The sequence below is a fragment of the Vipera berus genome (assembly GCF_964194415.1).
Source record: "Vipera berus genome assembly, chromosome: Z".
In the NCBI taxonomy this organism is placed as follows: Eukaryota; Metazoa; Chordata; class Lepidosauria; order Squamata; family Viperidae; genus Vipera; species Vipera berus.
This window is the reverse complement of record NC_138205.1, coordinates 21,138,963-21,154,789: the sequence shown is the minus strand read 5'-3', so window position 1 is coordinate 21,154,789 and position 15,827 is coordinate 21,138,963. Positions and strand designations below refer to the sequence as shown.

At 41.1% G+C, this 15,827-nt stretch overlaps 1 protein-coding gene across 1 annotated transcript in view; it reads right to left on the bottom strand.

The window, feature by feature from the left end:
• LOC308677999 (uncharacterized protein) overlaps positions 1-15,827 on the bottom strand; it is a 62,073-nt gene that overhangs the window by 22,265 nt on the left and 23,981 nt on the right. The window lies entirely within an intron of this gene.

Here is a 15,827-nt window from a genome sequence, read left to right as displayed (position 1 = left end):
CCTGATTGAGGATTGCACCCACCAACACTGATACAACTACCAGGGAGAACCCAAACTATTAAATTCCCACTCCAGGCTCAGTTGACGGTAAGTTCTGTGGGTGGAGTGGTAGGGACTCTTCCTGGCTCCTGCTCAGAAACTATGGCTGCTCTAGGAAACAATAACGGCTGCAGGTTTTACTTTCTCTTTTCTCTGCTTGTAAAACAACAACCATTTTTTTAAAAAAAAGATGTCAGGGGAACTGGCTTCGTGCATAGCGGCCTGAGTGTATTTCAACCTTAACCTACAGTACCAGTTTCCCTGGAGGCAGCCACAACTAGTGCCAGCGAAGCGAATTCCTGCTATAAGAAGTTGCAAAGCCAGCCTATTAAAAAATAATAATAATAAAAAAATAGGGCAGCTACCGAGTTGAGTGGGTGGGAATGACGTGCTGTATGATGGAATAAAGAGCAGAGAAGGAGGAGCTGAACTAACGTTGCCCATGAGTCAGTAATACTTAAGTAGCAACAGAAGCTGCATCTGGTTTCTGCTATTTTTGGGATTTTCCATTGGATTACTTAACTAAAATCCCCTTAATTCTCCCAGTCCTTCATACCTTGTATGCATGATTTATTCACTGAGAAATATATCATATCTTCGGTCTCTGTACCACAGTATCAAAGTCCCCTTTCAGTGGCTAATATTTTTTCTTTCTTTTTTGCATCTGTTTTCTGATTCTTATCAACGGAGCTTTCTCCAGAAACTATGGTGCTAGAATTTCCAGGAAGTCACTGGTCCCAATCCCTCAATTGGTAGAGACAAGTGTTGTCTATTTATCTGAATATCTATTTGTCAAAAACATATTAATTGCTGGCTGGGGTGTGGAGGAGCTGGCTGTGAAAATGCAACTAAGTCCTTAGTTTTTTAAACCGATCATTTCTATGTGCCCATTGATTTGATTAAATTTTGACAAAGCGATAGGAAATATACTATTTCTTTCTTTTTAGTCTTGCTCATTGCTTTGGATGCAACCAGCACTGAGTCCTACCCTCAAACAGGCCTAGGTTCAATGGTGTAGTTTGTATTTTATTTGATTTTAAAGCTTTATTGTAACTCTGTGGCTCTGTTGCTCAACACACTGAACCACATTAGATTTAGTGTGTTGTGCAAATCCAGTCCATGTGGTCAATTTTATGATTCAATGTGCCTTACAAACCCAGAAAATTACTTAAGTTTCTAACCACATTTAAATTAACCATGGGTAAGTGGCTTATGCAAAAGGTCTTTTTGGCATAGCTCATGGTCAGTATAATTAACAATTAATAATGGAGCTTCATAGGACCCTTTGGGTATTTTGCGAATGAACCATGTGTACACAACATTATTTACAGCCATCTGTTTTGTAGCAGTTTTACAGGTCTGTTGCTGAACATGTCTAGCAACATAGGCGCTGGTGGGTTGTGTTGTGCTTGCATATCTTACAATGCAATTATGAAAGTGTAGAACTTGCACTGTGACGTCTCAAAGCAAGTTCTACCATTTTGGCATCATTGTGGTTAGGAACAGAAGAAAAATAGCAACAACTGGACTTACTGTAAAATTCCACGAATATGGCAGATCTCATCTGATGTGAAAATTGGCTATCAAATTTCTTTTAAAGAATGAATTTAATCTCCTTGCTTCCCAACATGAAGCCCTTACAGCGTGTTGGATGGAAACTCAACCAACGTAACTCAATAGTGTGGGAACTGAGACAATGCTGATTAAAAGTTGAAAGAAATATTTGGAGGGGCACTATGTTATCACTTCTGAAGTGGCCTAACTGCCTTTGAATTTTGCCTTTCAGATTACAAAGCTGGCAGCATTTGTAAGCAAACCATGCTGATGTCTGAAATTCTGGGCACGCATTTATTTTTCATTAATGAAAAAAGAGGGGAAATTCACAGTCAACGCAACAACCTGTCTTCTGAAACTGAGATAATCTGTGGATTCCCCTTCATTTGCCCTTCATTGTTACAGACTGTGTTTAATCTCCCTAACCAAGAGGAGAACCAAGTTCAAAACTGCCTTTAGTGACTGAATTGAGTAACTGTGGACCAGTCATTCATTCTCAACCCAGTGAATCTCACAAGCTTGTAGTTAGGGGAAAATGCCAAAGAAGGAACATTATGTGGACCACCTAATATCTTTGCTGGAGCGCAGCATGTAAATCTAAAAGTAAAACGATACATTATAAACATGGCTATGTAGCTGTCATAAATTCATAAAAGCAGCAATAAAACACTCAAGGTAACATAAAAGTCCAAGTTCTTTTTTTTAAAAAATGTTATGTGAATTCAGAGCATGTAGTTTGGAAGGCAATTGCAGCTCCGAAAGAGATACATTTTGCAGGCAAAAGTCCTTTCCTTGATAATTTCTTCAAGTGCTAGTATTAGGGGTACTGTATGTAGTTTGCGGAGGGACGTGGTGGCTCAGTGTGTTAGGACGCTGAGCTTGTTGATCAGATGGTCGGCAGTTTGGTGGGGCGAATCCCGAGTGTCGCATAACAGAGTGAGCGCCTGTTACTCGTCCCAGCGTCTGCCAACCTAGCAGTTCGAAAGCACGTAAAAATGCAAGTAGAAAAATAGGGAACACTACGGTGGGAAGGTAACAGCGTTCCGTGCGCCTTTGGCGTCTAGTCATGCCGGCCACATGACCACGGAGACATCCTCGGACAAACGCTGGCTCTTCGGCTTTGAAACGGAGATGAGCACCGGCCCCGAGAGTCAGAAATGACTAGCACGCACGTGCGGGGGAACCTTTACCTTATCTAGTTTGCAAAAATCGGGAATACCACTGGATGGTAGCAAAGGGATATCGGAATGTAGCCTTTAATGGTCACATAGAGCAGGGGTCCCCAACCCCCAGTCCGTGGGCTAGTACCAGGCCGCGGCATGCCAGCAACCGGCTTGCACAAACAAGCAAAGACCTATCCATGAGATGCAGGCAGCACACAAAACCACACACCTGCCGGGCCACAGAAAAACCTCTCTCTACAAAACTGGTCCCTGGTGCCCAAAAGGTTGGGGACCTCTGACATAGAGGTTATCCAGACTTTGCAGCTGAGGTATGGTAGGGTTTCCCTGCTAGACACCCCAGATGATATGTGACCTCCAGCTCCTAGAACATTCTACTGGTGAGAATTCTGGGAATTGAAGTCCCCATATTTGGAAACTATCCATGTTGGAAAACATTGCCCTTGAAGAACTTTCCAATAAATCTCAAATACCTTCTCTATCTTTATTGATATTAATAGTCCCTTTGAGAGCCTGGGTCCTAATCTTTTACAATTAAGTGGTTTTAAAGGTCAAAATCAATTACCGGTACTGAATTGCACTCAGCAATAAACGGGAGCCAGGGCAAGAGGTTCCACAATAGAGGCAGTCCTCATTTAGTGACCACAACTGGGACTGGCAACTCATTCGTTAAACAAAGCAGTTGGTTGCTAAGTGAAAAATCACATGACTGCCACTGTTCTTATGATCTTACTTCAACTTTCCTTTGCTTTGCGGATTTGAGAAGGTCGTATATGAAGGCATTGGTAGCAAGGCTACTTTTCATCATCATTGCAACTGCAAATAGTCACTGTCCAAAGTGGTCACTAAAGGAGGATTACCTGATGCCCAACGTGATGCAGATGCAATGAGGAGTTTGCTTCCTACTCTTTACAACAATTGGGTTGTAGACTCCCAGTATACGAGTGCTAGCATGATGTAATCAGGCCATGGGTTATGGTAGCCAAGTTGGATCGTATGAATAAAATCTGCATGGAAGGGAGTTGTGTAAACATACACTTTGTCTCCACCTTTACTGAAAATCCGGGGTCAGGAAACGATCAAAGAGCACTCCTGCGATAGCAATCTAAAGGGAAATGCAGCATTTAGCTTCATGTAAATTATGTTTAATAACGCAGGAGACAAGCTGTAAGTCAGTGCAATGCTGCTTTTTTTTTGGGGGGGGGGTGTCTTTTGAAAATGGCATGAGACAATGTTCTTTTGGCAGCACCATTGGTTGAATGACTCTTGGAGGTGCTGAAAAGGATCTTCCATTAAACTTAAATCTTGCTCGGGATGAAAATCACATTAAAAAAACATGATGCAGCATTTCATCAACGGACGTCCATCAGCAAAAAAAAAAGTGTGTGGAGACTTTTGGAAACTGGAACTGTCTGTCAGATGTCCAAGGATACAGAGAAAAAGAAAGTGAAAGTAAGCTTGGCGTTGGGGGATTGTGCCAAGGTCCATGGTAAGATTAGTGGATTTCTTAGTTCTTGAGGTGCTGGGTGTTCTGAGAATATAGGAATGTTCTGGATTTGAACCCTCAGTCAATTCTATTATGGATGGATTATGCCTTTTATCTTTTCACCTGTATGCTGGAAGATGCCTTAGCCATCGATGCCAAACAAAGCATCATTAAAAATATGAAGGTATCTATACCACAGCCCAGGCAGTATAGTAAGTAATAAGTTATTATTTATTATTATTTTATTATTTAGATATGCCCATCTCACTCTTAGATCTTATTCTAAACCTTACTTATACATTTTATGTAATTAGCGGAAAAAGGGAAAGAAAAGTTTACAGTCTTAAACCAAGACACTGTTGTGGCATCATGCTACCAGGAGTAACTGGATAATGAGATCTGTTTTTTTAAAAAAAATAAAAAGTTATTTCCCCAAGTTCTTTTAATTAAACTGAATAGCCTTATAATATGCAGATTGATCTGTAAAGAAAATAAATAATTGGATGAAAGCTTTGCATTTGATTAAACTGCTACAGTACCTTTTTGTAAATTGTTTTAATTCAGTTTAGGCTGCTTTCAGTATGGTAAATGTGCAGAGTAATCATTTTGCTTTTAAATAGCTTGTTTTTCTCTCACCTGCAAGAATCTCTTAGGGAGAAAGAACAGAAACATAAATCTTTGAATGTATGGGTGTGTTACACATTGAATTGTGAGAGAATGCCAAACAATTCATGTCTAAATCATTATTTTCTTGGAATAATTCCATTATACCTTAATGTGCCTTAACTGTTCTTATAAATCGTGCCATTGTAAATGACATGTCACTGTTGGAAAACAAAGGATTCCTGGTATTATGCTTGTACAATTTACCAAAGAGCATAATCAGAAGAAACATTTTGTGACTCTATAATTATGGTGCTGAAAATTTAAAATGTGATTCACAGCTGTGGCAAACACCTGTACAATTGTTCTCTATTTGTGTATTTGGAGGAAGTGAATGTCAGTACTGCACGGGTGTCAAACTCGTTATGTCACATGATGTGTCGTGACGTATCCTGACTTTTTTTTGCTTTGCCGGAGCTGGGATGGGCGCAGCCTCCACATGATGCAACTGGCCCGCAGGCCGGCATTTTGACACCCCTGCAATACTGTAAAGAGGAAGGAAAGGATGAAGTTAGCTAGTGAAATATGGAGCAGTCATACGTATTCCACCCTAATCCCCCATTAGTGTAGATGAGTCACAATGATTTTTTTCACAATAGTAAAATAAATAAATAAATTGTAAAGGAGATCTAACTAAACCTATCCCTATCCCAAAAGGTGTAAAAAAAAGGCTGCATTCTACCAAATTATTGTTTGATTTATATATTAATAATATGATTGAAGTCTTTGCTAAATTCACGCTTTCATCCTTCTCCGTGCTGATGGTGCAGCTATTCTCTCCATAACACAGATGGACATGGGTAGACAGAATGCGGTAACTCAGCGTAGCCAGCTTGGCCCAGCCAGCTCACCACTGCCAACTCGCCTCTGCCAATTCACTGCCACCAAGTAATTGCAAGACAACTCAACACAGCCAATTTGCTATGGGGACAACTTGCCATGGGCATGCAAAGGAAGAGCAGGGTGGGCAGGCAGGCAAGCAAGCAGGTGGGTAGAGCGGTGGTGGTAGCAGTGGGTAAGGCAGGCAGCAGGGGAGGCAGCGGAAGCTGGGAGCCTCCCATTTTCACACCTCCACTGTCGTCACTTGCTCTGAACTCTACCCATTTGCTTGCTCAGCTGCCCTTCAGCTCTCCCTCTAGTGGGAAGCCCCTGGCCGCTGCACTCTGCACCTTGCCCACCTGATTACTCACCTGCCTGCCCGCCATACTCTCCCTCTGGCTGCCTGCGGCGAGTTGTCCCCACAGCAAATTGGCTGTGCTGAGTTGTTCTGCCACAATTTGGTGGTAGTGAGTTGGCAGAAGCAATTTGGCATTGGTGAGCTTGCAGCAGGGAGCTGTGCATGCTGAACTGACTGCACTGAGTTGTCTAGATGCTTTAAAGCAGGGGTGTCAAACTGCCGGCCCGTGGGCCGGACGTGTCACAACGAAACCACACCCACCCCATTGCCGGCAATGGGAAAAAAGCTCCAATACGTCGTGCGATGTCACGTGACGTCGCGAGTTTGACATGCCTGCTTTAAAGCATTATCTTTCTATTGACCCAGAGCAGGGGCCCCCAACCTTTTGGGCACCATGGACCAGTTTTATGGAAGACAAATTTTCTATGGACAGGTGGGTGGATGATTTCACACACTACCTAAATCCCACATATGCACAGATGAAACTTTGCTCACTTGTGCGGACCGGTACTGGTCCACAGCCCAGGGGTTGAGACCCCTGACCTAGAGAATGCTGCAAGATCAATTACTCTAAAATAACAATTCTATTATTTTTCAGGAAGCTTTTCATGTCCCTGATTACCTAGAACAGGGGTAGGCAATCTTGGCTCTTTTATGACTCATGGACTTCAACTCTCAGAATTCCTGAGTCAGCATAGCTGACTCAGGAATTCTGGGAGTTGAAGTCCATGAGTCATAAAAGAGCCAAGGTTGCCTACCCTAACAATAGATCTATTGAGCAAGTTACAACCTTAAAGTATCTAGGTAGATACTTTAAATCATTTACTCACTGGATCAATCAAGCAAAGAATCACATTATCAGAGTCCTAAAAGCATATTTCACCATTATTGCATATGCATGTCAACACAGTAATAACTATGTAGCAACAGCTATGAAATTATTCAAGGTAAATTACCAGGGCCAGTTATATTGTTCAAAAGAAACAGGTCTACAAAAAGAGAATACTACATATGTACAGAAATGCACATGATCAAAGATAAAATCTCTCCATAATGTGTATGGGTCAATATAAAAGAGAAAAAAACTGACATTGCCATAGGTGTATATTACAGGCCACCCAACCAATCAGAAGAAATAAATGAACTCTTTGCCAACCAGTTAACAAATGTATGTAGGAAGCATACCACAGTAGTAATGGGAGACTTCAACTGGGAGACAAACTCTGCAGTGAGCGGGAGATCAAACAGATTCCTAACCAACCTAGCCAACAAATTTGTCATCCAAAATGTGGAGGTGGGAACAATGTAAAGCTATACTGGATTTAATCCTTACTAATAGAGAAGAAGTGATAGAGGGAATTGAAATTGCCGGAACCTTGGGTGAAAGTGACCGTGACATACTGGAATTTAACATAATGCAAACACTAGTGATAGAAAACAACCACTGTCTTAAAATTCAAAAGAGCTGATTTTAACAAACTCAGAGAGAACCTAGGAAAGATCCCATGGATGGGAATCCTAAAGGGGAAAACAACATAAGAAGCATGGGAAACTCTGAAAAATGCGATCATAAAAGCCCAGACCAGCACAATACCATTGAAAAAGAAAAACAAGAAATTCAAGAAGAAACCAGCATGGCTGCACAAAGATCTCTCTGACAAACTGAAAGACAAAAAAGGACAAATACAAAAAATGGAAAGAGTGGCACATAACTAAGCAGCAGATAGCCAGAACATGCAAAGATGAAGTCAGGAAAGCAAAGGCTCAGAATGAACAAAGACTTGCAACAGAAATCAAGGATAATAAAAAAAGTTTCTTCTAACACATTAACAACAAGAAAAAAGTCAAGGAAACTGTAGGTCCATTAAAGAGAGAACATGGCAAGGAAATAACAGGCAACAGGGAGAAAGCAGAACTGCTTAACTCATACGTTGTATTAGTCTTCACACAAAAAGAAACTATAGCACAACATACCAAAAAAACACCACTGCAAAAGACAAACTAGAAAAAAAATTAAAATAAGCAAGAAAATGGTAAGAGAACACCTATCCGACCTTGACAAGTATAAATCACCGGGACCTGACAGATTACATCCCAGAGTTCTGAAGGAGCTGGCAGATGTTATCTCAGAACCATTGCACCACATCTTTCATAAATCCTGGAGCACCATGGAAGTATCTGAGGATTGGAAAAGGTCTGATGTGGTTTCCATCTTCAAGAAAGGGGGAAAAATGGACCCAGGAAACTACAGACCAATCAGTTTAACATAAATACCTGGGAAGATCCTAGAAAAGATAATAAAAAAAAAACAGATCTGCAAACTACTAGAAGCAAACAAATTTATAACTAGTAGCCAGTTGTTAAAACAGATCAAACCAATCTTACTTCATTCTTTGACAAAGTGACTAAACTAGTAGACCAGCAAAATGCTGTAGACATAGTATACTTAGATTTCAATAAGGCATTTGATAAAGTAGACCACAACCTACTCCTTGGTAAGCTAGAAAAACATCACCAGCAGATGGATCTGTAGCTGGCTGGCAAACTGTACTCTACGAGTAGTCCTCAGTGGCACCACATCCACATGGAGAGAAGTAAGCAGTGGGGTACCACAAGGTTCCGTCTTAGGCCCAGTACTCTTCAATATCTTCATAAATGACTTAGATGAGGGAATTGAAGTGGAACTCATCAAATTTGCAGATGACACCAAACTGACAGGAATAGCCAACACCCCAGAAGACAAACTCAGGATTCAAAAAGATCTTGACAAACTTGAGCAATGGGCCCTATCCAACAAAATGAGTTTCAATGTGGAGAAAAGCAAAGTTTTACATTTAGGCAGGAAAAATCCAAGGTTCAAGTACAGATTGGGTGAGACCTGGCTCAAAAACAGTAACTGTGAGAGGGATCTTGGAGTCCTAATGGACGATCACTTGACTATGAGCCAGGAGTATGCAGCAGCAACCAAAAAAGCTAATACAATCCTGGGTTGTATAAACAGAGACATAGAATCAAAATCATGTGAAATATTAGTACCGCTTTATAAAATCCTAGTAAGAACACACCTAGAATACCACAGCCAATTTTGGTCACCATGTCATAAAAAAGATGTTGAGCGTTTTGAAAAAATTCAGAGTAGAGCAACTAAGATGATCAAAGGCCTGGAGACTAAAACATACAAATGGCTGCAGGACTTGGGTTTGGCTAGTCTAAAGAAAAAAAGAAATAGGGGAGGCAGTATTCCAATGTTTGAGGGGCTGCCACAAAGAAGAGGGGGTCACATTGTTCACCAAAGCACCAGAAGGAAGGATGAGAAACAATGGTTGGAAACTGATCAAAGAGAGAAGCAACCTGGAATTAAGGAGAAACTTCCTGACAGTGGGGACAATTAACCAGTGGAAAGGCTTACCCCCAGAAATGATGGGCGCTCGGTCACTGGAGATTTTTAAAAAGAGGCTAGACAGTCACTTGTCTGAGATGGTATAGGTTCTCCTGCTTGAACAGGGGGCTGGACTAGAAGACCTCCAAGGTCCCTTCCAGCTCTTGTCTGTTCAAACCAGATGTTTAAAGGACATAACCTGGTTCCTTATTTCACCCTTAATGTTCTTATTCAGCTGTAATTAGGCTGCATCTCCAATAAGACTGCTAAATTTTTAAGAATAGCCATGGCTTTCAGAGATCACCTGGTGCCTTTCTTACAGTATTAATTGCTTCATGTTTTTCTGTATACATAGCTGATGTGTTTTTATATTTGACATGTTGCAATATCTTCTTTTAAATATTAGTCTTGGACTGTAAAATAAAAGGAGCAAGTGATGTGGAAAATAAGTTGAAGATGTGCAAGGAACAACAGGTGGAAACTATGCTAGATGGAAAAGAAGGGTTGGTCCTTAAAAAAGACCATGCCTTAGGTCAGGGGTCTTCAAACTTGGCCCTTTTATGACTTGTGGACTTCAACTCCCAGAATTCCTCAGCCAGCGTGTCTGGCTGAGGAATTCTGGGAGCTGAAGTCCACAAGTCATAAAAGGGCCAAGTTTGAAGACCCCTGCCTTAGGTAAATCAATCATGCTAGCATCCACAAAAACCTTGAGTTTAGGGAGCAGATTCCAGACATTTGTATTTATTTGGAAAGTGGTTTCAAAGAAATGAGCTAAAGGATGACACTGATATGGATATCGATTGTTCTCTCACGTGCAGCTTGATTCAAACTTTTTGGTAAATTCATTGACATGATAGATTAATATCTGATTCATACTGTACTTCAGTTCCAGGGCTTTGCAACAGTGGTTCATTCTTCTGGAATGATCAGGCTTTTGTTTTTAAAACTGGGAGTCAAAATAGGTGAAGCTGGGAGGGGTATGGTTTCTTTATAATATTTTTATACTCCCCATGCCAAAGATTCTGGATGATGTACAATTAAAATATTTGACCTAAGATATAATTGAAAATGAACAAGTATTTCTTATGTACACAAGGCTAATACAAGTCTCCTTTGGTAAGTAACAGTTGCTGCCTATGTTTTGACGAAATGGGTCGTTTGAAACCATGAATAAGCCAGTATGAGTCTGAAAAGAAACTGAAAATTAGATTGAAATCTTCCTTAATGACATAAGTATAAGGGAGTTTCATGACCACATGAATCTCTTGAATCATAAGTTCAGGGAGATTTTATAAGCAGGATATTTTTTTTTGCTTTATTAAAGGTCAAATCAAGATTTACTTGACATTAATAGCAGTTAGCTGTGTTGCTACATTTAGGACAACCTTTCCTAACCAGATTACGTATGTTATATATTGAATCATCGATTATGCTGGCTGGGATACTATCCTGATCAAAACTAGACCTTCAATTGCTACTAGTATTTGTATGGTAAATGTCGTCGGAAGGACTTTTATTGGGACTTTAGCAGGAAAAAAAATAACAGCTTTTCTCACATGTACTGGTCCTTCTGAAAAATTCATGCTGCAGACCTCTATAATTCTCCACACTGAGCCCAACTCACTTACCTTCATGTATGAACATCAGTGGTTATAAATAAACATGAAGAGATATAATAGGAGGTCTCCTCTGTGAGAGCCTTTTGCTACTGGACTGATTTAACTCATGGTTTCAGCTCATAATTCATAATTCAGCTCATAATGTTTACATTATTTTTAGGTTCCTAAAATGATATGTCAGCATCTCTGAGTCAGTGTCCTGTTTCTAACTTTCTTGGTAGGTTTGCAGTGATCATTTCTTAATCTCCTATAATGGCAACTAGAGGTTTTGGGTTGTAAGTGGGAAACCCAGCTTCCAGTTTCAGCTCTGTGCTGAATCATCATGAAATACAAATGTCGTTCTACTGAGATAACCATCTCTATTTTTTTTGCATAGCTAAGGCAAGTCTATTAATAAACAATATGTCATACAGTTTAATCCTATCCTTCCTCCAAATAGAGTCACATGGGCAAGCAGAACTACACATTCTTTTGTATAGATTTCTTTATGTAGATAAGGTAAAGGTAAAGGTTCCCCCACACATGCGTGCTAGTCGTTTCCGACTATAGGGGGCGGTGCTCATCCCCGTTTCAAAGCCGAAGAGCCAGCGCTTGTCCGAGGACGTCTCCGTGGTCATGTGGCCGGCATGACTAGACGCCAAAGGCGCACGGAATGCTGTTACCTTCCCACCGTAGTGGTCCCTATTTTTCTACTTGCATTTTTACGTGCTTTCGAACTGCTAGGTTGGCAGAAGCTGGGACGAGTAACAGGCGCTCACTCTGTTATGTAGCACTCGGGATTCGACCCGCCAAACTGCCGACCATCTGGTTGACATGCTCAGCGTCCTAACCCACTGAGCCACCGCGTCCCTATGTAGATAAGACAGTACCTTAAACATAATTTGGCAGAATTCAATTGCTGTTCAGAGGGCACATGGTAAACCATCCAGTGGAATATCAGTTGTGTTTATAGAATGAGTACAACACACAGTTCCTAACTACTGGGAAAAATTATGATACTGTAGCATTCTAGTACTTTTTTTTCATATGAAAGAGATGGTCACCACCAGCACCATCCCTTTTGCACTCTTCATTTATTTTGCACCATTCATCTATCCATCTGAAAGGGACTTGTTCTATCCCATGTAGATCACAAAATCATATTGCTCAGGACGCAAAGTTTAACTTGCAAGAAGGCACATTCTACTTGCTTTAAATTCAGTTAAATTAATTTCCTGCATGGGGCATGGGACTGGACTGAAATGTCTATGATTAGGAGAAACTAAAGGAAAGGTCTTTGGTTTTGGGGAATCAGTAGATTGAAGAATGTGGTTGCTATCTGTAGAATCATTTTGGTCAAACTTCCTTCATGGATACAATCCTTCCTGAAATTTCATATTTAAAAATCATCATCATCATCATTGATAGGGCGCACAACTTAGGCGTCCTCCTGGATGCACGACTCAGTTTAGAAGACCACGTTGGAGTCGTGGCCAGGGGGGCATTTGCACAGGTTCGCCTGACGCGCCAGTTGCGACCCTATCTGGACCGAGATGCTTTACGTACGGTCACTCATGCGCTCGTCACCTCCCGTGTAGATTACTGCAATGCTCTCTACATGGGGCTGCCCTTGAAGACCACCCGGAGGCTTCAGCTGGTGCAGAATGCGGCCGCGCGGGTTGTGATGGGAGCATCCCGATACTCCCATATTACACCCCTCCTGCGCGAGCTGCATTGGTTACCGGTTGCCCTCCAGGTGAGATTCAAGGTGCTGGTCCTTACCTATAAAGCCCTACATGGCTTAGGCCCGGGATATTTGCAGGACCGTCTGCTGCCAGGAACAATTTCCCATCACCCTGTGCGCTCGCACAGAGAGGGCCTCCTCAGGGTGCCGTCGGCCAGACAATGTCAGCTGGCGACCCCCAGGGGGAGGGCCTTCTCTGTTGGGGCACCTACTTTGTGGAATCAGCTCCCCCGGGAGCTCCGGATGGCCCCAGACCTTCGGTCCTTTCGTTGTGACCTTAAGACATATCTTTTCCAACAGGCTGACCTGGACTGATGATAATGGGGTTTTAATTATGATTTAAATGTTTTTATTGGTTTTAGTGGGACTTCGACGTAATTTAATTCTTTTTTAATATTTGTATTTATTGTATTTTATTGTTGTTAGCCGCCCTGAGTCCTTCTGGAGATAGGGCAGCATACAAGTCTCATAATTAATTAATTAATTAATTATTTAATCAATCAATCAATCAATCAATCATCTCATGACCAATAATTTCTGCCAGGAAGCAAAAATAGACTCATCCTCTCTTTATCCTGCCCTGGCAGTTATTGTGTCAGTTTCACTAGCAGCTCTCCAATTGACTTCCTTGCTGGAACATTACTTGAGGCCTCAAACCATCCCAAAAACATATTTAGATTATTAAGAAAATCCATGTCACTCTTACATGTCAGAGAAGCTACCTTATAGTCAGTAATAACCCAAATACCTTACCACATATGCCTTAAGCTCATAGGATCTTGAAAAAAAATTATGTACTGTCTGACTATAGGCCAGGGGAGAGATTTTTTTGCCCCTGAAATCAGATAATCAGAACTCTCAAGTCGCACTGTAATTGATGGAATACCACAGAGAGATCACAAACAACAGAAGAAGACTCAGTAAACTTTCTAACCAATCTGTGCTAACAAATCTGGACAATAACATACTAGCCGACAGATTGGAAGAGGTCAGTCTACATTCCAAAAAAAGGAGACTTAATAAAATGTGCAAACTATTGTACAATGGTATTAATTTCACACACTAGCTAGAATCAATGGTGAACAATAAAGAACAAGCTGGAAGCTTTCATACTGTTTTTGGCTAAGATAATGATGAAAGCTAAGAGGCATCAGCAAGAAGGAATAAATGATGAGATCTGCACGATGACTTAATCAGAGTTGTGTCATCATTCCTATCTTGGTGCAATATCAGGCAATATTCTTCTTTTCTCAAGATCCCAATTACGTCTTTCATAATATTTTTGCAGGACAAAGAATTAAAGACCAACCATATCGAAGATAAACAGTTCCATGCAGTTGAAATACTGCATTATTAGTTATTTGTAGTACAAATAAGCACTTAAAAGAATACAGGTAGTCCTCAACTTATGGCCACAATTGAGCCCATAATTTCTGTTGCTAACTGAGACATTTGTTACATTTGCCCCATCTTACGACCTTTCTTGCCACAGTTGTTAAGTGAATCACTGCTGTTGTTAACTTAGCAACATGGTTGTTCAGTGAATCTGGCTTTTCCATTGACTTTGCTTGTCAGAAGGTTGCAAAAGGGGTCCACATGATCCCAGGACACTGCAGTCATCATAAACATGAGTCATTTGCCAAGCATCTGATTTTTGATCACGTGACCACGGGAATTCTGCAACGGTTGTAAGTGTGAAAAATGGTGATAACTCACTTTTTTTTTCAGTGCCGTCGTAACTTCAAACAGTCACTAAGCGAACTGTTGTAAGTTGAAGGCTACCTGTATATGCCTCCTTTGTTTAAAAAACAAAATCAGTTGAGATGAGAGGCCCATCTATTAGGACAGTGTATGTTTTTGTAAGCCAGGGAGATGACTTCCAAGATCTATTTCAACGTTAACATGCTATACAGTAATTTTAGGTCCGTATCAAAATAGTAAGATGTGCGGTGCCTTTGTTAATTTTAGCCAGAACTATAAAGGATCTATGGCAGATAATAATAATAATAATAATAAGTTGGAAGGGACCTTGGAGGTCATCTAGTCCAACCCCCTGCTCAGGCAGGAAACCCTATACCATTTCAGGCAAATGGCTGTCCAGTCTCTTCTTAAAAACCTCCAGTGTTGGAGCATTCACCACTTCTGGAGACAGGTTGTTCCACTGGTTAATTGTTCTAACTGTCAGGAAGTTTCTCCTTAGTTCTAGGTTGCTTCTCTCCTTGACTAGTTTCCATCCGTTGCTTCTTGTCCTGCTTTCAGGTGCTTTGGAGAATAGCTTGACTCCCTCTTCTTTGTGGCAGCCCCTGAGATATTGGAACACTGCTATCATGTCACCCCTCACTCTTCTCTTCATTAAACTACACATGCCCAATTCCAGCAACCGTTCCCTATATGTTTTAGCCTCCAGTCCCCCAATCATCTTTGTTGCTCTTCTCTGTACCCTTTCTAGAGTCTCAACATCTTTTTTACATCGTGGTGACCAAAACTGGATGCAGTATTCCAGGTGTAGCCTTACCAAAGCATTGTAAAGTGGTATTAGTACTTCACTTGATCTTGATTCTATCCCTCTGTTAATGCAGCCTAGCACTGTGTTGGCTTTTTTTGGCAGCTGCAGCACACTGCTGGCTCATATTTAAGTGATTGTCCACTAGGACTCTGAGATCCCTCTCACAGTTACTACTATTGAGCAAGGTACCACCTATACTATACCTGTGCATTTGATTTTTCCTGCCTAAATGTAGAACCTTACTTTTTTCACTACTGAATTTCATTTTGTTAGATAGTGCCCAGTGTTCAAGTCTGTCCAGAATACCTCCCCATGTCATGGAAAACTTGTTCTGGGGAAATGTAAACTAGGAATTACAGCACTTTCTACTTTTCATAATATACTTTGTTAGAAAGGAGAGGGCACTAGGAGCAAACAGAGACCAAAACTGAAATACGTAGGTGGTTTCGGAAAAGTCCATGTTTTGAGAGAGAGAGAGAGAGAGAGAGAGAGAGAGAGAG